This window comes from Lepisma saccharinum, chromosome 3 (assembly GCF_977018435.1).
Source record: "Lepisma saccharinum chromosome 3, izLepSacc3.1, whole genome shotgun sequence".
Taxonomy (NCBI): Eukaryota; Metazoa; Arthropoda; class Insecta; order Zygentoma; family Lepismatidae; genus Lepisma; species Lepisma saccharinum.
The window spans coordinates 113,319,466-113,344,170 of NC_139231.1; the positions used below are offsets into that span (position 1 = coordinate 113,319,466).

At 41.8% G+C, this 24,705-nt stretch overlaps 1 protein-coding gene across 5 annotated transcripts in view; it reads right to left on the reverse strand.

Moving 5' to 3' along the window:
• Nucleotides 1-24,705, reverse strand: part of form3 (FH2 domain-containing protein formin 3) — a 290,254-nt gene that overhangs the window by 187,214 nt on the left and 78,335 nt on the right. The window lies entirely within an intron of this gene.

The window sequence follows — 24,705 nt, forward strand, 5'->3', positions numbered from 1 at the left end:
ACAAGAGAACACTCAAGACAAGAACCTGGGACCGTCGGTAGTGAGGACCTGATCCCAGCACTCAACGCGCTCGGCCATCGAGGTGACAGTTCTTAACAAGAAGTAAAGATCACCCACACAATAACACATTGACTCAAATAACACAAGTGCATAAACTGAAAAGTGATTCACTTTTGATACATCAAAATTCACACAGAAATGCATCAAAGGGTACTTTTATCAGATCCTGTTGTGATCCACTCAAAATGCAACAATTGAGAAGATCAGACACGACCACTTCAAAGAAATAAAATTTATACGTTTAACTGTGTCACTTAATGCACCAAAAATTCATCAACCTTGATTTGATGCATTTCGAGTTCTGTGTGTTGTAACTACCATCAAAACTTCAAAAACAGTGGAGTAAAATTACTTTCATAATATCTCTGACTGCAACTTGGAAGCGAGTCATAACTCCAGCAGCATCCAATCAACAAGCGAGCCGCTGACGTCATCTCAGCCCAGCACCTATCGCTAGCCGCCTTGCTCACGTCATACGCTGTTGTTAGGCTCGCTTGCTGGACGACGCAGTAAGCCGGATAATCATTTTTAGTAACCCTGTGCACTGTTCAAAAATTATTTAACAAAACTGCGTGCAATAATCCATATAGGGGTATTACCGTTGTCCTTCTTTTACGATTGTATGGTGACCATTAAAAAAATCACATATATAGGCCTACGACAGAAGACAATTACTCCATATCATAACAAATGACGCACGAACGTTTGCGAAACACACAGGAACCCACCGTTGGGAAGGGACAGAACAAATCCAGTAAAATGACAGCAATTCACCGCCTCGAGGGAACCCATTTACTCCAGTACTTTGACGACAAACGTTTGTTTGTTCGGGAAACACACACACACAGTCACTCACGTCGCCTTCGGAAGAGTCGTGTGTCCTTGTCTCATCTAGGACGCATACACGCATGCATATTTACATACGTGCCCCCTCCCCTCCTCCTTCAAAAACGCCGTTTGCAATAATACTCTGCCTCGGTCTCCAACGACCGGTTTCGTCTCCGTTTAGCTAATGGACACGTGGGCGGACTCTCGTAATACTAGCAAAAGTGTGCAATTTCATGCCAAAACATTACGGAACGGAGTCACGACGGTTGTTGAGGTAAATATGTGGCAGAGAGTGAGGGAATGAAAGGCGAACTCACTTTCTCCCGCACTGCGAACAGCGTAATTTGCATAGCAACTGTGTTTGTGTTTCTCTGTCTTTCACTCACTCACAGTCCCTCTCTCGCTCTCTCTCTCTCTCTCTCTCTCTCTCTCTCTCTCTGTCTCTCTGCTTATCTCTTTCCTTTTGTTTTCTCAAGCCCTTTAATTTTCCCTCTATTCCTCCCACATCCCATATTTATGTTTTTATCTCCTCTTACCCTATCTCTCATTCCTTGGGCCTCTAACTTTTTTCTCCTGTTTTCTCTCTCGTTCCCAATAATTTTCAAGTTCTCTTTTCTTCCGTCTTGTTTTCCCCGTCTATCTCTTGTTCTATATGTCTGTGTTTTTCTCTCTTTCCCATTCTCTGAATGCCTACACGTTCCTTGCTCACCCCGCATATCTCAGTTTTTCTCTCCACATGCGTTTTTCCCTGTTTAATTGTTTCTTCTATGTCTCAGACTACATTCTCCATCTCTCTGTTACGTTCGAGTTTGTTTTTAAGTTCACTTTATGCGCGGAAAGGCTAATCAGGACTGGACCTACAGTTTAAAATTGATTCCGAACAACTGTGTGCCTCCACCGGGTATCGCCACTTGACTACAAGGCGACGACGCTACCACCACACCAGCAGGGAGGCCCGTACATATGTATATATGCTTGTATCCGTTTGTTCGTTTATCTCTGAATAATACGAGGATAGAGTGGCGTATCGTCCAGTTAGCGGACAGTTCATGGAGCGAACAGGGCATGGAGCGGACACAACTTGATTGACATGTTATGTAGTGAACCAATCAGTTAGAAAATCTAAACCTCCCGCCCCCACGCGCTGCTGGCAGGCAGCAACCAGTTCATGGAACGGACACGTGTTCATTGACTTCCCCCGCCAACCGGGAAGCTTCATACTTCCTGTCCTGTCTCCTGTGAGCTTATTTCATTTTTGTGTGATTAAGTTAGCTGTTCGTTCCTTTAAAGTAAGTTCCGAAATTTAAGAAAATGGAGATCGTAGAGACCAGGAAAGGGAAACCGTGTGCAATGTTTAACGATACTCGTACCGGAAATTTCGCGTAATAAAATCTGCTGTTGTAACGTGGCTTTGTGTCAATGAGAAATCGACGAAATGCAAAGGTACTATGAAGACCAAGGATGATACAATTTTAATTGTGACCGATCACCAATGTGTGCACGCAGTCCCGGCTGGCGCTAAGTATAGACCTTTTCGCACTTCATTGTAAGGATATGTACTAGTTTTGTTTGGCACAAAGTGGACATAAATACAAATCCATCCACCCTTTAGTAACACAATTTCCAGCGGAGCGGGGAGGTCGATGAACGTGTGTCCGCTCCATGAAGTGGTTGCTGACTGCCAGCAGCGCGTGCGGGCGGGAGGTTTAGATTTTCTAACTGATTAGTTCACTACATATCATGTCAATCAAGTTGTGTCCGCTCCATGCCCTGTTCGCTCCATGAACTGTCCGCTAACAGGACAGCTCCCAGAGTGGTCATGCACCACAGAGAAGTGACTGCAGCCTGTTGCTCACAGTTGTAAGAAGAAATATTTCGACTCTAAACACATAAAGGCATAACTATATCAACATATAATATTCAAACTCAAACACTAGAGAATTATTGTGTTACGCTCCATCTATACCATTCTGGACCCTCCCCCACTGTGTCCCCCTTTCTTGGCGTGGCTACTGTTACAAACAGTATTTTTTAAATTTTTTTTTATTTTTTGCTTTGTGTATAATTCTGTATGCTTGGGTTTCTTCCATGGTTCAGTGTAGTTTAAAAGAGCCAGTAAGATTTGAACTTTCAGCCCTCCCCCAGGCGACGAGGGACGAAGTATAAATATGACCTCTCTGACAGAGTGAGGGACAGTGTGTGTGAAACGGATAGCAGAAGGGAGAGTGATCTTTCGGTCTTCAGCGGCCTCCCATTAGAAAAAGCATCCCGAGGCGGTTCCGCCGATGCTAGCTAGCTTCCACGTTTGCGGTTCCGCCGTGGGGCAAAATTAGAGAAACGTAAATTAGAGAATTAATGGAAGAGCCTCAGGAGATGGGGATTTGTGGCGACCCGGTAGTGCCTTGCATGATTTGTAACGATCTCGGGCAGCAGGAATAGCTGATGCGAAGACGAACCCAAAACAAGTGACTTCTGGGTCTGCTGTCACGAGGGATGACATGCCGAGAGACAAGTTCCAATGTCCATTATCTCGAGCCCAAACAGGTGTCGGTATTCGATGGAATCTTGGCGTCGGACCTTTTTCGGCTGACCGCTCGTAAAAAAAATAACAAAATGCCTTCTCCCACATTCCAAAGCGGAGCGAAGAGATAATATATTTTTTTTTTATTTTTCCTTATTCCATTACTGTCGTTAACAACATACTAGCGACAAGTGCTCCAAAGGTGCGCCATGATTCCTCGGCACTCGTTATGAAGACTCCATCTTAAGATGTACCGTCATGTCGGTTCCCGAGTTACAAGGATGCTGTCGCTCTCATTGCTTGTTCCCGCTTCCATTTCTGAAACTTGTCACTGTTCCGGCGTGTGGTACATTCTGTCAGCTACCAGAAGAAGTGACGTCAGCAGGGATGCAGTGATCTTAACTCTGATGGAATAAGGAAAAATAAAAAAAAAGTGGACAAGTGGGGTGTGGACAAAATATTACCCGTATCATCGAACTCGAGGAGATTTTATGATTACCAACAGGTCTTGACGGAATAATTTTCGATTTTGTCAAGTATTACTCGTACATATGAATGTTCTAAGCACACGCGCTGGCTTTGGGGGGAAGAGGACAAGACACGTGCACACAAATTAAATTATGGGAGGAGGGACAGAGTATCTTTCTACCTGCCGCATGTACACATTCTGAGTTAACATATCATCATTTTAAACGCATCATAATGTTATTACACCTTGAATTGCAAAATGTATGTACAATTAGTCATTGTTATACGTACAGCCTGCAATGCACTGAATATTACACTTGTATGTTACCTATCTGGAACTTTGCTTTTGTTTTATTTTGTGTCACAGGCAGCCAGTATCAGAAGGTCAAGTGGACAGACTAACCTGCAGTTGACAACCTGGCAACGAGATTTACTAACAAACAAACTTATAGACAATCTTGTAAATGGCAGCGGATTAACAGAATTGAGAAGTCGAGAAAAATAGGTCCGCGGTCTTTTAATCAGTGAGTATACGAGGAACAAACCTTTTATTAATGTCAAATCGAGAGTTGGGTTTACCACGACTTGAAATTATAAAAGTCTATTGCTTCGGTTTATTTTACTTCGCATTTCTGCCACCCTTGGCTAATTTCAAAGATGAGGATGAGTGATGATATGATGAAGAGAGACTCACAAAGAACACCCATGCCCAGGCCGAGATTCGCTGGTGTCGCAGCGCGCTTTTCTTGCCGCTCCGACACGGAGGCCGGCAAAAAATATTTGCTCACGACGTTAGAAGCGAGGGGTTAACTTCTAGTGGAGACGTAACAAGCCTATCGACTCTTATCAGGAAGGAAATAAGTTTAGAATCATCCCTTAGTAAGCAGGCAAGATCCGTTCATTAATTGAAAACAAGCTAAGGTTAAAATTTAATTATATTTCATTATGCACGATGCATATGTTCCTCCGACCGTACACGTATATTCTCCTAGTTTCACCTTTCTTGCTCTTGTAGTTCCTGAGGTTTCGAATGTTGACTCGAACAAACACGGCAATATCAATCAGGTTCGGCTGCCCTTTCTTTCAACTGATTAGAACCAATCGAAACGAAAGATGACGTAATCGTCACGTCTGCAGTCATTGGCTGGGGGAATCCAATTAGGAAAAAAAAACTAAGTTACAAGTTCCCCTCCACCCCCAGCAGTGAATGATTTAATAATAATTTATCTTGTCATCGAGTCGCGCTCAGAAACCAGGAGAAAGTGACGGTGTCAAGAGGGGTTAAATGATTTAGCGGAGCTACGGAATTTTTCACCTCGTTACAGCCGAGATATAGATCAGCTACCAATTTCTTTGAGAACCAAGTGCCGCACTCGTGCCACGGGGAATTGGTTAATCACTTCAATGAAACGTTTACTGCGCACGCGCTGACGAATTCTTGCATGAATGGCAGTTAATAAGCGGCTGGTACGATCCAAGGTGGGTATATAAAGGTAGGGTGACCAACTCTTCCGTATTTCCCGGGAAACTTCGATATTAGAGCTATTGTTTTCATTCTCCCGGCTCCCGCATTGACATTGGTATTCACAAAGCAATTATTTACAAATTTAAAAATAATAGAATTGCACCCTTCTACTATATATTATACTTTTACCTCTTTTCAACGGGTATAAAGGAGAAGAAATATGTTAATTCAGATGCAAAACCTAAACATATTAAATACGGGTGGCTCAATAAGTCATTTAACACCCCCGGTACAAGGCCACTGCACCGCGCAACATGGAAATGGTGATGACCAATCTTTATCAGGCCAAGGGGGAACCACATTGACGCCACCCACACGGTCGGCGGCCATCTTGATGTCCGCCATCTTGAATTCAACTTCAGAATTTTAAATGGGAAGGGGGTCGTGCGACATATCAAAATGGGCTAGAATTTCACGAGAAATACAATGGTGAAGGTTTTTTCGACGTATCTTTAACCAGTAAAAAGTTATGACTGAATTCTTGTACCAATTAGCTCCTTTTCGAGGTTGTTAGAAAAATGCCTTAAAATTTGTTTAGCGCATCGGTAATGCATCGAGATCAAAGTGACGTCTAGGGAGAGACGTTCGCATGCCACTGCACATTATTTTAATCGGATACATCCATGAAGAGCTGCTCATTATGAATGGTTGTCGCGAACAATTTACAGTGTGACGCTTCCATTGACTTAAAAGTCCTTCACAGTGACAAGGCTAATGTTTATGTTCAGAAGGAAGTTCATAAACAGAATATTCGATACTTTTTATCTGATAACCCATTTTTGACAGATCAAAGCTGAATGGTTAGTGTTGGTAAGTTAATGGTGTGACGTGCTGTGTGGAACACGATTGGTTAGTCAATTTTCCATCAACGGAACCTTAAATGCTTAGGGCTGCTTGGATTTGTTAAATAAACAGTTTTTTTCATCCTTGCTTATGGAAGAAGGTACTTTTTACAGAGTTTTTTCAATAGGGAAGAACACCAGAAAACTTATGGGAACGTTATGAACCAGTTTTTGTCCAAAGTTAGTTATCAGATAAAAAGCATCGAATATTCTGTTTATGAACTTCCCTCTGAACATAAACATTAGCCTTGTCACTGTGAAGGACTTTTAATTCAATGGAAGCGTCACACTGTAAATTGTTCGCGACAACCATTCATAATGAGCAGCTCTTCATGGATGTATCCGATTAAAATAATGTGCAATGGCATGCGAACGTCTCTCCCTTTGATCTCGATGCATTACCGATGCGCTAAACAAATTTTAAGGCATTTTTCTAACATCTCGAAAAGGAGCTAATTGGTACAAGAATTCAGTCATAACCTTTTACTGGTTAAAGATTCGTCAAAAAAACCTTCACCATTGCATTTCTCGTGAAATTCTAGCCCATTTTGATATGTCGCACGACCCCCTTCCTATTTAAAATTCTGAAGTTGAATTCAAGATGGCGGACATCAAGATGGCCGCCGACCGTGTGGGTGGCGTCAATGTGGTTCCCCCTTGGCCAGGCAATGATTGGTCATCGCCAATTTCAAATTCCATGCCGCAGTGGCCTTGTACTGAGGGTGTTAAGTGACTTATTGAGCCACCCTGTAGAAAGTTAGCCCAAAACTGGGCATCGAAATTTATTCGAACTAATTTACGAGAAACTTAAATTTTGTCCCTTCTATCTATTTCAAAGATTCTTTCGAAAATTTCTAAAATCTTCCACTTGGTAAATATGACATACTTTTGCATACTTTGAAAGTAAGTTAATAATTGAGTTGTATAATCATACCTAGCAAATTTGTATTTTGCATTAAGAGTAAATGAGTAGGTGAATGCAAACGCTACATGAAATCATACCAGATGGAGCTGCTTTTGCTATGTAACAGCAACATGTCCTATAGGCACTAATCAGATCCCAACATACCCATTTTCTGAATAATAAGACTATTATAATTTTAGTTTTGACACTAATTACTCGAATATACCTACACGTACTTGAATTATCCCTGTAAAGTCATAATTTTATAAATCTATGATTATTTTTCTTTAGTTTATGGTGACATTCAACCTACATCATACGAAAATTTGAAGATAAAGTAATTTCGTCTTTAATTTGGTATTCTTATACAACTTTTGCGCCTTACGTTCTGATTTTTTTTAAAATGGGACTTTTTCGGTACAGCCTATTATGCATTAATGATTGAGGTTGAGAAAATCGCCCTGGCGCTCGAATTTCCAACTGCAAGGGAGCGCGGGGAGCCTGTGCGATGCAATCTGCTGTTTACCATGCAATTCTGCCCCTGCGTTGCCAAAATGTAGGGCATTCTTCAACACGTCGTAGTCACCGGTATCAGACCCAAGTGTTTATAGCATCTTGGAGAAGAAAACCGTATACACACAGAAAGTAGAGACGTAATATTGAACGTTGTTGAAGTTTTTGACAAAGGAGGTAACATGTGGTAACAAGGGTTACTCGGGCACAGGCGAAGGGGAAGCTAGAGAAGGAAAATGACTGTCCACTTCAGTTTGCGAATTTACCGAGATTCTTGCAATCTTGGTTGAGCTAACTTACTAACACCTTATCATTCTTAAACCCGAAGGTTTATGACAGCAGCAACACAAGTCTTCCATCTGTCCCTATCCTGGGCAAGATCAGATCTTTTCCATCCATTAGGTCCACCTCAACGTTATCCCTCCATCTTCGTCTTACTAAAGGTCTCTTACCATCAAGTTTTCCAACAAGAATCTTGTAAACTCTTCTTTCCTCTCCCATTCTTGGCACATGGCCTACCAATCTAAGTCTTCTTGATTTGATTATTCCAATAATATCTGGACATGAACACATACTATGGAATTCTAAATTATGTAACATTCTCCACTCACCTGTCTCCTCATCCCTTTTAGGTCCAAATATTTCTCTAAGGATTTTATTTGATCTGTGCCTTTATTTCAACAACATGTAAAAGAAGTTTGTAATTTGCAATACAAATATGCTGCAATGTAAATACTAGAAATTGAAAAAATAAATTATTTTTATATTCCTCATTTTGCTTCTCCATCATTAGGAATAATAAACCAGAAAATATAGATACAACATATTTTTCTTAACGTCTGTGTTACTAAGCTCATCCCCTTAAATGCAACTATCGAAAAAGATGTTTCTAAAATTTCCATTTAAACTTTACTGCCATCTTGGAGTAAAGAAAAGGAAGTTTTTTCAATGTATCGTACAACTGAGATTTCGGTGTTTGTTTAACTACTGAACTTGAATTGAGTTAAACTCTCTAGTTCAACATATCTTGGATAGTGTACGAACATATTTACACTGTAACTCTGGCAACTTCTACGAGACACTGGTATATTCAAGCATGACGGGCACAAAACGTCTTCGCATCAAATCTTCTAGCGACGTCATAAATACATTATCAAGCGGCATCATCTATAAAAGAGAAGAGCTGAGTCCTATCGTGTTACGATGCGTAATCTGTTGGAAAAGTGTCGAGCGGCTGTGTTCCTTAGCAGGTCATTTTTACGATGTGGTCGACGAGGCATTGTTGACAGCAAACTCATCATTGCCTTGACGTCCACAGGAAAAAGCATCCCATTATCCAACATCCAAGATTCAGTGTTGCCATAGTATCTAGACTTATCTACCGTGCATACATATTCCAACAAAAAATATGTACTTTTAGGATATTTTCAAAATGAACTGCGGAGACGACTGTGGTGTGTAGAGCAGGAATATACAGCACTGTTCAAAATGCTCTCAGTAACAATGAGCTCGAACGAAACGTATGGTAGTGTGCGGGCACCACTTGCACTATAATTTGTCAATAAAACCTCTGGAATTTAAGGTGTGGTTAAGGAGGGGAAGGAGTGAAAAGGAAGTGTTGTGACCCCTAGAATATTGTGACCCCTAGAAATACAGCAAGGGTAGTTGGTTATTAGAGTTGAAATTTTCATACCTGGGAGATATTATGTAAGCACGTTTAAAGATCATAGACGGAAAGTCTATTTTCCCTACACTGCTGATGTCTTGAATCTCTGTCTAGACTTTATATTCGAGGGTTAACATTCTAAAATTTAGGAAATTAATATCAAGCTTCAGAAATGAACGCAGTATGTCAATTGTGGTTCGGGTCACACTTTAAACTGTAGGTCCAGTCCCAATCAGCCTTTCTGTGCATAAAGTGGACTGACTTAAAAACAAACTCAAGCTCAATTGTAATTGAATGTAAGTGGTCAATACAAAACCGCTCGTACAGTCGCTTTGGACTGAATTTCCAATGATGGATGGAACTAGTGATGCGTATAGTATTTACTAGTGGCACGTTACAAAATATTGTTGTAGTTTATCTAAGTGAAATTGTTTATTGATTTGGTCAATTTTACTTCGCTTTTCTGCCACTTTTGGCTAATCGCGAAGACGAGGATGAGGGATGGTGAACTCGATGAAGTGACGCACAAAGAACACCCGTGAACAGACCTGGATTCGAACCTTGGACCCCTGGCGTCGTAGAGCGCTGTGCTAACCACTCTGCCACAGAGGCTGGCGGAAAAGAGAGGAAATGTAAAAATTTACTAAACAAAATTCCTAAACACGTTAACGATATTTACTAAGCACTACTTATTCAGTTTTGAACCCCAAGGTTCTGTAATTCAGAAATTATTACATAAATGTAGAACACCTGACAATTCCAGGTACTCTCTATCTCAAAACATTAGCTCTCCATTCATAAAGACATAAAGCAATGGTTCCTAGCATTTATTGTCATTGGCGAGTGGGCCAATGTGGGCCAATGTGGGCCAATGTGGGTCTCCACAAGTTGCACAGGGGTTCGAATCCTACTTTAAAATTATATTCCAAATTCCCCGAATACAGCTTTATTCATCTTCTTAAACGTAACCCAAACCATTCAAGACAGACGTATATGAACACAATCCAATTAATTACGACGACTTCACGCTATATGTGCATGGTAAAGAACTGACCTCTAATAACCACAGCATACCTCACAATTCGCTCAAATTCAAGTAAGCTGTATAAAGGGGTCCTGGGTTCGATACCCGGTGGAGGCACATAGTGATTCGGATCTCACTTTAAACTGTAGGTCCAGTACCGATTGGCCTTAAAGTGGACTTCAAACAACAACTTGACTCAAACTGTACGTCCGGTTTTAACTTACATGAGCATAAAAGTGGAATTAACACCAACAAAATTTGAAAATTAAATTTATTTAGAACACCGAGCCTCTGGGGTTGAACCGGGACATACGTACGTACTTCACCATAGCTAAAAGCATTAAGAAAATATGGAACCAGGTAATGCTAATATTTCGAATGTTCACAAACTTTGAGGAATTTAAACCACAACACATGTAGTTGTTTACCAGCAGTCCTCTCGCCGCACTCTGTATGTACACGATACACAACGTCCTCGAAGCAAAAGGCCCATTCGATTAACATGCCATAGCGACATAAAGCGCTTAACGGCTTCTACGCAGCTCTTTCAAGTCAAATGGCTTTTGTAAGACAGCAAGGATAGTTGGCTTGTATGAAAGACCTACTGTATTGTATTTTCAGTATTGTTTGGTTAATGAACGTCGCTTCTGTCTCTGTGTGTTAATCGCAATGATTAGGATAATTGACAATTAGGGCGAGGCACATGAAACAAAAATACAATGGGACGCCTATGCACTTGACGGGGCTCGATTCTTAAACGATGTAAGTGATTGATTGATTGATTGGTTGATTTGGTCATTTTACTTCGCTTTTCGATCAAAATCTTCGCGATGCAGTACAAAAACTTCAATTCCAAATAAAATAAAATGAATTAACCTGTTGAAAGCATACACTGAAAAGAAAATGTGTTCAAGCGATACAGGCAGTTATCCTAGGAGGTCCACACCAGAGTTTGGTCAACGTTTAACGCAAGTGATGTTTAAAATGTCAGAACAATTGTTGCAATCAACACCATTTTAACACCACTAAGGTTACACGTTGACCAAACTGTGGTGTGGACCTCCTGGTACAGTCGCGAACTTTCTGGGTTGTGACAAACTCACTGAAAGTCAATGGAATTGTTACAACCTACAACCAGGCAATTATCGAGAAATACATTTGGGGGGTGGGGCAACCAAGTGTCGTAATAATAATAATAATTAGAATAATTATATTTAATTAACTTAAAATATTAAATATGTAAATTCAAGACTAAAATTGGTAAACGCTGTAATTGCCACAACAATTCAAACACCGTTTTCCACGTTAAACTGTGAAATGTTCCATGCTTTATAATGTGGTAAACGTGAAATGTGGCTGGTAGCCCTCTACGTAGTTCAAAGGGCGTGTAAAGAGGTCACTAGTGTGCACGTTCTTACGGGCTGATGTGCGGAACGATGCGATTTCCCAACACTTTCGCTTTTGGCACTTACTACGTTTACCACTTTTAGTCCTCAATTAATGAATATTGTATTGATATTATTGCATGAATAGGTAAAATATAGTAAAAGAATATAGTTATAACAGCATGTATTCATTATCTAGCTTACGTGTAGTTAAGATCGCCAAGCTTTGCATAAAAACAACTGCCCTGGCAAGGAATTTAATATCAAATAGAAAAAAATGAATTTTTATTGAATAACAAAAAAGGAGTTAGATCCAATTAACGATAAGTAAAGTTCCTGATTAATATCTTATGAATATTATCATTAGTAGTGCATAAATCTTTGGAACCCTTCAAAGCTGTATGAGCCAAATTCCTTGCCTTCCAATAAGTTAAGCGGAAATAACCATCGATTATATAGCAAACGCTAAACAATTATATTTTGATTATTTACCTTTACCCCTCCCCCTAAATACGTCCTTGCCTACAACATCCATGACTGTACCGCTGTCTGTCGCTCTAACACCAAGTGTTTTTTTTTTGTTTTTTGTTTTTTGTTTTTTTAAACAAAGTTTCCTTATGAAAAGGCAAACATTCGTCCCCTAATGACTCTCAGCCTCGTCCCTATTTTACAGTCACTCTCGCTCTCGTTTTTATTCCGAAAAGTCTCGTCTCGGTTTTTAAACGCAGACCTTTAGACACTCTTTCCTTTCAGCACCAATCCTAATTGGAAATTACAGAGCGCGCGTACACAGAATGCCTGAACACATTTAACCTTGCGAGTAGGCATAAAATTGTTGCTTATACAGTATATTAAGCAACACAACAATGACTGGGATAATGGACGCATGCAAGGTCAAGAACGTAATAATTGTACCAAATACGTATCTGGTATTTGGCGTTTTGAGTTTCTCGTGATTTGGGTCCTTATACGGTTGGGGCAATGTCGCCTTAAAGTTGATAAGTAGGGACGAGAATATGTATGGAGTTGAGGGTAATGTAGATTCTTCTTACAGCCACCCACTTCTTAATGACGTTGTGAGAAAAAAATAGTGGAGGCAAAGGAAGTGGTAATACTTTCTTGCGAAAGCGGTTACATTCAATGTGCACATACAAACACGACAAAGTATGCATGTTTGTGCTAAAGGAGAATCTATTTACCAAGTTTATATCGCTTCCTACACAAGCGGGGTGGTGTTACCTCTTCCTTTCCTGCTAGAAGTGCGCGTCAAATAACCTGCATATGGTGATAGCCAATAGCAGCGCACTGCAGCGGTGCCATGTCGAAATCTCACATGGAAAAGAGACAGCGTGGTTGAGCGAAACGAACAGGTTCCGAAATAGGCAACGCCGCACGTCTGTGATTCGCTGATGCTGTTCAGCCGTTGAAGGCCATATGCAGGAGATTTGACGCACACTCTAACCGTCTGGAGCTATTTCTGCTACCTCTATATCCTGTCCCAGCTAACTGCAGAGCAGGGTCGCGCATAGCGGCAGAGGAGGAGGAAGGAAATCGAGTGGTGAAAGTGCAGCGTTGCCAACCGTACGGTCCTGACTGTACATGTACGGACGTACGGCCCAGACCTTAATTTCGTACACTAAATGAACGGCTTATCAACATTTGCACTTACATACTGTTATATCCCTAATAAATTCTTACACCAAGTGTATGGACCTGGAGACAAAAATACGGTCCGTTTGCCATGTGCGTACGGTATTATCGCTTTCAAAAGTTTGTAACGCTTCCAGAGCGAAGCAGGGAAATCGGTTAACTCCAGCCGCCCATTACGCAATCCCGTTTATCTCACTGTTCATTGGTCAAGCCGTCTCGCGTCACTAAATGCGCGTTCTCCTGCTCTACAATTAACTGGTACACGGTATAGCGCCGCCTCTGAATAACACACTTAAGGCGAGGAGATACAGTTACGCACCATGTGTGCATTTATTTGAATATCGTCGGAATGGGCAATGCTACTGAAGAAAAACGTGGGGGTACAAGAGAGTATGGATTTCTCCACATGTCGCAGGTCGAAGCGTTTTTCAAAGTTGATTATTAAGCTAGATACGACCTGTAAAAAATATGACGAATAAGAATTTTCGGAAACCCATGTATTCCTTATGGGGAATCAACTTCAACATCAAGTTACGGCTAATCAAATGGGAGTTTTGACTTTTCTGCTGGGCAATCACTTCTTCAAACCGCCCTCTTCCCGTTGATATCATTTTCTATTCCATCGGAAGTTTGATATTCCCGAGATAACAAATCAAAAAATACTCCCATGTGCCCAATGCATTTCTCCTTGCCTCCTGGCAGTGTTGCCAAACCTGGTGCGCATAAAAGAGCTAAATTTCACCTTAAATGAAGTTAAAACTGACTTTCAAGGAGCTAGATCTTCGAAGTGCTTCCTAGAGTAATGTTAGTTGTTAAAGGGGTGGGGCGCTGCTATTACCGTTAACTCTAAATTGATGACAATTTATTCTTAGATTTCACCATCTAGATCCGGCGGCATCACCCATCTCATGGTCGTGCAAAATTGAAAATAAAGGATTCCCTGATAACAATATTATGCCAATTTCACATCAACACGGCGCTATAAAAAAAGTAGCTGGGGATATAAGAGCAATTGTCCTCACGACGATGGGTCAAAAGCCAAAATTTCGGAGACTGCCACTAGGAGCAATATTTGGGCGTCCTCGCTGACCTTCGAATCCAGTCCTGGGCATGAGTGTTCTTTGAGAGTATCCACTCATCAATATAATACAATCACTCATCCTCATCGTCGCGATTAGTCAAAAGTGGCACACACTATACTAAATATCAACGATTCATTATCAGTATAGCTTCCCCTAGGGCGCAGTGGTAGCGTCGTCGCCTTGTAATCAAAGGGTCCCGCGTTCGATACGCGGTGGAGACACATAGTGGACTTACAACACCAAATCAATCAATCATTATCAATATAAGACTGACAAATCGAAATCTGTTACTAGCATAGTAGTAGTAGTATGGGAGACGATAACAAATCATGAGTTGATTTGTATATCACAGGACAAGGACAATTTTTATCGGGGTTTGAGGCCACGCATGCCCATCCGCACTTTACAGCTGTTCAAAACCAACTCTAAATTCTAAGCCCAGTCTCAATCAACCTAACTGTGCGTAAAATATACACGGAAAAAATTCTGCCAGATATTAACGTCACTGTAAAAACATATATTACTGGCAACCGTGTTTCGGGTGTCCGATCATTCTAGAAATCCTCTCCCTGCGAGGGAAATGGCGGGTCCAGGATGGAGATGGATGGAGGGTGTGGCCGGGATGGTAGAGTTTATGATACACGACACGCTTCTTCGGCTGTTGGTGTTTGTCTAGTTAGGCCCTCGAACACAATTCCCAGCGCCTTTGATCTTGGAGCGGCAGCGATATGCATCACCAGCCTCCAAAAGCGTGTCTGCCTTCATTTCTATTTTTTTTTTTTTTTTTTTTTTTTTGTCTTTCTTGCACGGACATGATCGACGACCAGAGACCAGCTCCGAAGGGAAGCATAATGGCAATTAAGTGGAGTTGTACTTCGCCATTTGTCAGATGAACAGAAGAAAAATTAAGATCAGTTGCAACACTTAGCCCCAAGGTGATTTGGTCACTTTTGTCTTTCGAAGTTGGCTACACTGAACAATAAAAGGACTTTCGTTTTGGGAGGATGCCCATGTGTTCCGGAAGAAATAACCCGGATCCTAAGTCATTATCTGATGATTACTGCGATTTAAGATTCGGCTAGACCAGTCATATGAAACTATATTCTTGGTCTGGCACAATTATTTAGGTTGTCTAAAATTCGACGTTACAATTTTCGTTATTCTGGAACAAAGTTCATAATCCAACTCCATAAATCATAACCCCCCCCCCCCCAACCAGTGGCATAGTGCAGTCTTCTGTGGCCACCTCAACTAAAATATTTGGGGGGCCACTTAGTGAAGAAGAAAAATATCGAGAAGATGCCAGAGTGGGATGACGTACAATAGTTAGCTAGTCCCCCCTCCCCCAAACACAGTTGCCGCGGTAGCTCAGTCGGTAACACGTCTGACTACCATGCTAAAGGTCCCGGGTTCGATCCCCGGCCGGTTCAAATCCGGGAACTTTTCTAACGTTGGAAGCGGCCCCGGCACCCACCCAGCGTCGAATAACATGGGTACCTGGGGGAAACCCTGGGGGGTAAAGGCGGTCAGAGGCGTGGTGCTGATCACATCACCCCCACTCACGACCGGATCAACCCCACACCCCCTATACGCCTTCATAGCGTGGTGCTAAGCACAGGGGAGCACTTTACTTTTTACTTTACTTTATAATACGCAGATATTCACTGTTTGCCGGAATTGTTTAAAGGACAGTAAACACTCCTCTTTTAGACTTCGAGGTGATTGCAACTTCAACCCCAAAAACAGGCCAAGATTCAACTTAAGACCCGTTCACATTAGCCTTCTAATAAGACTAATAGTGAGTAATATACTCACGCAAATTTATCATTTCAGTCTTGAGAGAGATATATTAAATTGGCGAAGGGACTCTATTCACTGAGAATTTGTCACTTAATGAAATGCCGTTTGGAATGACTGGACTCCCCCCCCCAAAAAAAATGTTGTTGCCACACGTACAAGGTGTTTAGTTTTGTTGTTAGAGGACCACTAACTAACAAACTTTCTAGCATTGTTAAACCCGAAGGTTTATGGCTGCAGTAACACAAGTTTTCCATCTGTCCCTATACTGGGCAAGGTCAATCCAATCAGCATTGGACTTAAGTATTATAATTAATAATTTTAACGATGCCGTTTCTTTTCTATAGACTACTGAACATATATTTCTTATAGACTTTTTTGTGAAACAAGAACCGTTTTATTATAGGTCCTTTCCACTCTTACGGCGGGGGGCCCTCATGCTGGCAAGGGAATTGTGCACCGGGGTTTACGCCGCAGACCAACTAGTGAACAGCTGTGGCGCCGAGCGTTGCTGAACCCACCTCGTTCTACATACAAGCTGCTGCGTCTCTTATAGCGCTGGATTGGTCGCTTACCCGCTCCCCACTTCCCTTGCCAATTTATAGGCCGCCCGCCGTAAAGTAGAAAAGATCTATAGATCATCAGTGCTCGAAGTGTATTGGGGTGTGGAGGAAGGGACGCAGGCTGGTGCTAACTCCCCAGCTTAGAAAAATTTCATAAAACATCCCCCACAGGTGGGACAATTTTCATAAGCATCCTCCTCCACCTAATGCATTATTGTCTTCAAGTTGATCCACGCGAGGATCCTTCCTTCTATCCTCAAACTCGAACAAGGAAATTCACAGCTAGGAATTTTCACCACTTCGAACACTGTAGAGCATAAAATCGTAACACACTGCAAAAGAAAACTGGTGCGATAAAAATGTCCACAAAATGTCAATATGTAATAAAAATGAATTTCACAAAATCATCTAAAATAATGACGACATTTAACTCATACGCTGTATACCCTAGAAAAGAGGGGTACTGGCCCTTAGGGCAAAGGGAAAATTGTCCTCTGGGCCCCACCTTCCCTGACTTTTTTGGCCCCTTTGAAGTAAAACGTAACGGGTGTACACGATGTGGGGAATTTCTCTCAGCTCTTATTTCAACATACAAAGGGCTTGAACCCCCTTTAGCTTTGAAGGTATGAGCTGAGGGACCTTTTCCATCGATCACTATCTGCGAACAAGTAAGTTAATTCTGCATTTCGGAAGGGAACCCGTACGTCAAGTTGACGGACCCCTCTAGCTGAGACAATACGCCACAATCGCAGATTTCTGTTTCGTAAATCGATTTCTTAAAATAAGCGACACTATCTGTTGAATTTCTGGGATTACATAAAATGTCAGGACAGAGAGAGAACATTCCGGGCCACCTTTCCTCGCCCCCCCCCCCCCCGCATTGCGGGGGTTGCCGCTACGCTACTGTCCCCCACCCCCTCTCACACACACGCAGAGGTGCGATGTGTATGCGTGTGGGAGAAGGTTGAATTACGTGGGTCGCTCCACACAAAATTTCCTCATAGAACACTGCTTCTTCTGCAACTAAATTAAAAAAAACAACTAAAAAAAAACAGTTTCTTACCACCATAGTTATCCCTTTCGGAGTGCGTATGAAAAGAATATTGGAGATAAAGATATATTATTATTATTGCGTTCATTGTAACGATATTTTTTGCATGGCACCTCTTGAATTTGCCAAATTATTTGGATACTGTACTCCTCTCCAACAATTTAAGTGGTAGTACAATGTACCCTGTACCTCCGTTTCTGCCCCACTTATTATAAATAAGTTGTAATTATTAATTACTTACAGTGCGCTGCATGTATAAAAATAAATATTTAAATAGACACATACATACATACATGTATGTATGTACTCTATGTGATCAAAAGTATCCGGACACACCGCGAAACGTGTGTTTAACATAGAACGCGACACAGTACTGCCATCTACCGCGTGGAACACATAGTCAGCGAACTCAGTAGTCTGCAGACAGTGTGAGACAGCAGTATGGGATTGTCTGAGGAACTCACAGACTTTCAACGTGATCAGTTGGTTGGGTGCCACTTGTGTAGGAAGTCTGTGTGTGAGATTTCCACCCTCCTAAACATCCTTCTGTCCACTGTTTCCGATGTTATAGTGAAGGGATGTGTACAACCCAAAAGCGTGCAGGCCAACCTCCCATGTTGACCTCCAGAGACCATCGAGTGTTGAAGAGGGTCGTACAGAATTATCGTCAATCATCCATCGCCACCATCACACAGGAATTCCGAACTGCTTCAGGATCTACTCCGAGCACCATTACTGTTTGGCGCAAGGTGCGGCAACTTGGTTTCCATGGCCGAGCAGCTGCCCATAAGTCAAACATCACACAGACAAATGCCAAACGCTGCCTCGTGTGGTGCAAGGAGCGTCGAAACTGGACCATAGAACAGTGGAAAACCGTTGTGTGGAGTGATGAATCACAGTACACAATGTGGCGATCCGATGGTAGGGTGTGTGTGTGGCAAATGCCTGGTGAACGACATCTACCAGCCTGTATAGTGCCGACAGTGAAATTCGGAGGTGGCGGGGTTACAGTGTGGTCATGTTTCTCCTGGAGGGGGCTTGGTCCCCTTGTTGCTGTACATGGCAATGTCACGGCACAAGCTTATGTTGAGATTTTAACAGCTTTCATGCTGCCTACAATCGAAGACCAGTTCGGGGATGACCATTGTGTCTTTCAACACGACCGAGCACCCGTCCATACTGCTGGGATTATGGGGGAGTGGTTTGACGACAACAACCTCCCACTAATGGACTGGCCTGCGCAGAGTCCTGATTTAGATCCCATAGAACATCTCTGGGATGTTTTGAAATACCGACTTCGTGCTAGACCGCACCGATCCAAGTCAATACCTCTTCTCATTTTGGCGCTCTGCGAGGAATGGGCTGCCATTCCTCAGGAAACCTTCCGGCACCTGATTGAAAGTATGCCTGTGAGAGTGAACGCTGTCATCAAGGCTAAGGGTGGGCCAACACTGTATTGACTGCCAGTGTTCCCGATGGAGGGTTGCCCAAACTTGTACTTTATTTTCAGGTGGGTGTCCGGATACTTTTGATCACATAGAGTATGTATATAAATTAGATAACTTGTTTTTCTATCTTTCTAGGGTTTTTATTACGATGAGGATAAATGGACAATTGCGAAATCCACGAAGAAACGAACACAATGATGTGTCCATTCCTTACCTACCATTCGAAGCTAGACACAATAGCTTCGTTGTGCTATGTATGCATATTTATACTATGTATATCGAGACGAGACCGAAACGAGAACAAGAAGGATGTTTATAAACCAAGACGAAACCGAGAAGGAGACAGACGTTTATAACTCGAGGAAAAAGACTAGGAGCTACTCCATGGTGTATTGGTACCGCTCTGGCCTTGTAATTAAGGGGTCTAGGGTCCGATCCCCGCCGGGGACACATTGCACAGCGGTTCGGATTCCAATTTAAACTGTGGACTCGAGTTTCGACTAGCCTATCTAAACATAAAGTGAACTTTAAAAAAAAAAAATATTTTGGTTTGATTTGGGTTTTGTTAATTAGCATTGCTTTTCTGCCAATTTTGGCTAATCGCCACGATGAGGATGAGTGATGATATGATGAAATTGAAAGGACACTCACAAAGAACACCCACGTCTAGGACAGGATTCGAACTCGGGATCTCTTGCGTCGTAGCCCACTGTGCTATCCACTCCTCTACGAAGGTCAACTTTGACTTTGGAGACCAAGACACTGACAAGTCTCGTCTCGACACCATCCCTAAACAACTCCATCATATTATCCTCGACTGATCTGTTCACAGCCATCAACAGACCAGCAAATCGCGTACGAACCAGTTTGCACACAAAAGACGTTCTTGAAAACCGAGCGAAGGTGACCAACCGCATAAGGCAAATTACAGTACTCCGCGGCCCTGAAAAATACTTGAATGCCGAAGCAGGGCGTTATTAGGCCCACACGGTAAGGTCCTCCGCGTCGACCATTACGGAATCACGCCTCCTTCGACAAAAAGACTTCATGAAAATTGCAGGGACCCCCGTGCACCCGCCATTACCTTCGCCCAAGGATTATAGCTCCGGTTTACGCAGCCCATGATTTCTTTTTCAATCGAGAGCTTCAACCCGCCCCCTTTTAATCTACATAGGACAAAAATTGCAGAGGAATTCGCCTGCCTGCAGACCAAGAGTGTGCAAGCGACAATGTCAAAACCAGAGTCTTATTACCTTGTAATTGGCACATTAGTAAGTAGCCTGTTGTGAAATTAACGGAGTTACACACACACACACACACACACAGACAGACATATCAGAGATAGTTTCAAAAAATTCCAGGACTCTTGTAAATGTAGTGGAAAGAGATGAGAGATGTCAACCATGCTTCAAAGCATCATACGTGGCAACCTTGTATTTCAGTTGCTCCGAAGTCACGAAACTCCATTGTTTGGGAAAGATTTGAACACTGTAAAATAAGCTAAATATAAACCGAATACATGATCATGACAAATCGACCATTTGCTGCAACTGTATGATGGAATTAAATATTTTAATCATGGACGCCAGAATAAGGAAGGGAGGGAAGGGGCTTCAAAATAAAATATAAACGTCATTGTAAAATATAAACGTTTAGAGGGAGAGAAGAGAAATAAAATAACAAGAAAGAGAAGCGGGCGAAGGGGGAGAGAGGGCGAAAGTGACACAGAGAAAGAGAAGATAAAGGAACACAGAAAGAAAAGGATAAAATTGCAGCAAACGGAAGAGAATGGGAGGTAAACGATATAGAAGTAAGAAGATATGGAGTAAACAAGACAAAAATTATGGAACATAGGACAGACGGTGAAAATCTAAAAAGAAAGGAACACAAAGAGTAATTAATTTATTGTTTCCTGTACTGCCTCTCTATCTATCTATCTTTCTGTCCATCCTCTATGTTAAGTCTGCTTTTTCCTCTCTTCGTTTACATATCATTCCGTTAGTCTCGCCGACGACTCGGTGGCAGAGCATGTAAAGTGGTCGACTTTCGAAGTTCCGGATTCGAGTCCCGGCCTGAGCATGGTGCCCTTTGTAAGTGTTCATTCATCAGTTTCATATAATAAATTACTCGCTCATCGTCGCGGGTAGCCAAAAGTTGCAGAAAATCGACGCCAAATAACAAATACTGTGTCCTAGTACATACGTTATGTTCTTTCTTTCTGTGTCTCTCTGGGCGTTCTTTCTCTATTTTCCTCTCTCCATTTTTATGTATCGCTTACAAGTCATTTACATCAACAGGATGTTGTTCTTTTTATCTTATACTTTAAAGGTTCTTAGATTGAACAAGTTACTGGAAGCTACTGGGAGATACTTAACCAATTAATACTTGAAAACAAAAGATAAAAAGTTGTATATTTATTTCAGTCACTTGATTAGCTAAGATAATAATTATAAATAAGCTAATGTATCGTGATTCATAGCCAGAATCACTGTTGATTCCGCTCGCAGCTTTTAGTGTAGCCATCTCAGCACGCCCTCTCGATTTTGTTCTATCATACACAATTTTCTGCGGACGGCCATTTTGGCGACAAATTTTCCCGCTTCTAAACCTAGTTTCGTGGCTAATTTAGCTACCAGTACGGCGTTTAAGTGGGGAATCTAGTTCAGTAGGGAACAGGATTGAGGGATTTCGTGTTGAAACAAGTGAACGTAGCACACGACCCCTCGGAGCACGTTCCAGGTCGTAAAAGCTCTTCGTTAACTCAGTTTTATTGCCCGAACTTAACTCTTTCGCTGCTTCGGCTGAACGTGATAAGAGAAAAACACCGACAAACGCTCTCAACAATGTTGCCGTGACGAAGGAATTAAGTGATCGATTTGCTAAACTTGATTCCATTACGAACTGCGGCAGCCGCCTTCTTTCTCACGCAAATCTTCAAATGAAGTTCTTCCCGCGTGCATGTAGACAGACAAAAAAAATTATACTTAGACATTGCTTTCGCAGCCATCTACATGAATGGTGGATTTTCCTCACGAGGTCTTAGAGAAAGGCCTTCATTGCTAAAGACCGCCAAGCGGTCGAATCAAGATTCCGAGGGTAACAGATTCGACTCTTGGTCGAGGATTGATACCGGTTTTCGGTTATTTTACTTCGCCTTTCTGCCACTTTGCCTAATCGCGAAGATGAGGATGAGTTATGAAATTGATGAAGGTTTGATTGATTGGGTGTTTTAAGTCCACTTTATGCACAGTAAAGCTAATCGGGACTGGGCCAACCGTTTAAAGTGGGATCGGAACCACTATATGCCTCCAACGGGTATCGACCCCGGGACACCTTGAATACAAGGCGACGACGCTACCACTGCCGGAAGGAGGAAATTGATGAAGGGAACTCGCAAAGAACGCGCATGCTCAGGCCAGGATTCGAACCCGGGACCGTTGGCGTCGTAGCGTGCTGTGTCTACCTCTCCGGCACGAAAGTCGGCTCCTGGTCTGGGCAGTGAGTACTCCTGCATCAATCCACACCTTCCAACCCAACACTCCTCCAAATCCTTTCCACCATCACCCGGAAAAAATTATCAAGAATTTCCACTTTATGGCCATTTTGGAAGTACATTCGCTTAACACCCCTTAAAAGCAAGTTTCATCTCTCTCTGGCCTTCCTAAACCCAAGATTTGTTGTCATAGTAACATAACCGGAATTTCCTGATGGCGCGATGGTAATGTCGTCGCCCTGCAAGCATAGGGTCCAGGGTTCGATACCCAGTGTAGGTACATAATGTTTCGGAGCCCACTTTTAACTTTAACTCCATACCCGATTAGCCTATGTGCATAAACTTGAGGTGAAATCAAAACATACAAACCAGCAAAGCAACTTTTCTGTCTCTGTCCCTATTCTAGATAAGAACAATCCACTCTGGAAAAACCTTATCAATTTCTTTCAGGTCCATCGTAATATTGCCATTCCTTGGCCTTCCAACAGATCTCTTGCCAACCAAGTTTTCAAACAAAGATCGACTTTACACCCACCAAAAAGAACATGTACCTAATGAGTAGACCTCACATTTTAGTTTTTTATCCTATTTTTTACTTTACAGATATATAAGAAATAGTAAGTTAAATCAGCATTTCGTTATAAAACGCAACAACTGATGAAGTTTTACAGTGCCTAAAAAGGCTATTTTGCTTGTTGGAACCTATTTTAGGTATATGTGCCTAAATCAAGCCTTTTTTAAGGTTTTTATATATTTTTAAAGGTTTTTACGGGATTTTTATGTCACACAGAGGCATTTGCTTTGTTTCGTCACGATAAAATTCAATGACGAACGTGTTTGAAACATACTCTCTGTTGATTCCCCTTCCTCCAAGTCCATGATGTTTTTTTTAAAGCTCTAAACAAAGCAAAATGTCTGGTGCCACTGTTACCTACAGTCCAAATGCAAACTTCTGATCTGTGTGGTCTTGCTCACTTTCGCGTCACTTCGGTGCTTTTTGGCATTCACGCCTTGCAAACTAACATTTCAGCATTGAAGTTTGCACAACTGACTATAGACAGGAGAAGGAAAACTTACTATAACCTGACTTTTGGCTCACCCTATATTTTGATATCGAGACCTAGGGTTTAGTTACTGTTCGACCATGAAAAACGAGTCCAGCTCGACGGGACGGTTCCAAAAGCGAAAGGAGAAGTAGATAGCAATATGTGTGCAACTACGTCCTGGGTTTCAGATCAGTTTATCACCTTGGCCTTTGTTTGTTTATTTGATACGCACCCACTTATTGTATCATTTTAAGTGTTTGATATGCTTAATATGTTAATTGTCTATTATGACGTAATTTGTTTTGTTCAATTGGGTAGTCTGTTATAGTTATGGACTAACCTTAAAACATTTGATTGTGGGTTGTGAGGTGAGATATATTATTATGAATGTTGGGGGATAATGGAAGTGATTTAAAAAATGTGAATGTGTTAATTTGTGTAGTGAAGAACAATTATGAACTTAATACAATTTTGTTTCTAATATGGAGTTTAATTGCGAGTGCAAGTTGGTAAGGTTTACGTAAGCATATCCTTATCTGATTTCCCACAACCTGAGGGCTTCAAAGTAAGCTGATAAGTCTCATGCTCGCCGTCGAGGAATAAAAGTAAGTAGATCCATTGAGACTAAACCGGGGAACGTAACATATTATCGCAATATTCTTCCCTGTTTGTGATTTGTGACAGCTGTTTCAACTTGTAACATGCAGTATTGAAGTTGGGCAAATACGATTTTAGCAGAATTTGCTTCCCTATATACGTCACACTTGCAGCCCTCACCCCTATTTTGCCGATGAACTCGTCCAGTTAGCGCATGCGTCGATGGTCGTGACTAACGCAGA